Raw genomic sequence first — 1,777 nt, forward strand, 5'->3', positions numbered from 1 at the left:
TTGGGGAACAATACCAATCCATAGATGAGCAACACAAATAAAGCCTCAAAGGCATCCTCACTCCTGGCCTTCCCATAAACGGTAGCTTGAGCAATGAGGAAATCAGAAGGAAGACCCTGAATTCCACCTTTGGTGGTCATATGCGCTTCAATAAGGGATTCATCTATGTGCAACAAGTCTGCAATCCAGAATACTCACAAGATGAGCATACTCCTCGAGAAGTCGGAATACTCTCCAAGCCACTGAACGGCACATGATCCAGAATAGGAATACCCACAAGATGAGCATACTCCTCAAGTGTAGGCAACAACTGAAAGTCCGGAAAAGAGAAGTAGTGATACAGAGGATCATAGAACTGCGCCAAAGTACTCATCAACCCTTCGTCAACCTGAGTAGTCAACAGAGGCAGAAGCTTCCCATAACGAGCTTTGAAACCCAAGGGATCTAATACATAGGATGTCAGATTCCTTAACTCTTTCAGATCGCGCTGTCTAAAGCTGTACTTCTTTGTATGCCTTTTTGGTCTTTCCATGTCTGAAAATTTTGCAAATAAACCCTTTAAGTTCCTTGAAAATTTTCTCATTTTTCTGATGACATGAATGCAGATGAATGCATGAATGCATGAATGCAACAATCACACTCAAGGATCAAGCAAGGCACACCAAACAAAGGTCATGGGAAAGCTCATAGCATCCTTAATATCAATCATCCATTTTGGTGGATTATGGTTTACACCTTATCGACACCCAAGTTCCATTGATATTAACAATACATGAACCGGCTCAATCATCCTTAATATCAATCATCCATTTTGGTGGATTATGATTTTCACCTTATCGACACCCAAGTTCCATTGATATTAAGGATGTCTGAACGACTCAACCATGAATCACGGGTTTGTTGAGAGTCACGAGCATGGAGTCTCGGTTAAGAACCACCCAAAGGGAGTGTACTAGGGTTTAAACCTGTCGAGCATGTTCTACCAGAGGTTCCCATAGTCATCATCCCATCTTTCGAATATTATCGGAGGAACGAATACTCGTATTCCAAAAATATTCTCAAGAGAGACTCTTATGAGTGTAGTATCGCGTAACAATCACATCAGATCTTACATCTGAACGACCTCCGCACTACGTCCTAAAAATAGGCCAAGATGGGCTTGGTAAACTAAGGTCCTTGGCTTCTAAGGCACATGATTGAAAGAATAATGCCTAACCACAAATAACTTGCGTGACATTATTAATCCAACATGACCTCCACCAAGTGAATGGACTCGCAAGTCAACTTGTTAAGGAATACTCCACACAAGTCGACAAGACTATGCCATTCTCCTATCCTAGAGTGCACTCGAGTTCGGGTATAGAACTCATCTCACAAAGATCACCAAGCAAACAAGCAATTGTATATCAAGCAAATCAATCATTACAATCAATACAGTTATCCCAAATTGTACAAAAATATGTCACATAACAGATAAACAAATATCATACAACAAGGGTGAAAAGTAGGCAAAACCACCAAGGAGATGTCCCCAGCAGAGTCGCCACTTTTCTGTAGCGGTGTATTCGTCACTTTATGATTTATTGACTAAATCAAAAGCAAAGCATACAAAGAATCGAGTCGCCACCGCACTTTTATTTATCCAAAGGAATGGCTAAAAAGCGAACAAAAGCCTAAGAAGTTTTACACATAGAAAACTAATGAAAAGATCAGAGATCTGGGTAAGGGGTTAATTACGCAATGGGAAGGTGTTAGGCACCCAAAACGTCCTAGGTAC

The sequence above is a fragment of the Lathyrus oleraceus genome, chromosome 2 (assembly GCF_024323335.1).
Source record: "Lathyrus oleraceus cultivar Zhongwan6 chromosome 2, CAAS_Psat_ZW6_1.0, whole genome shotgun sequence".
NCBI lineage: Eukaryota > Viridiplantae > Streptophyta > Magnoliopsida > Fabales > Fabaceae > Lathyrus > Lathyrus oleraceus.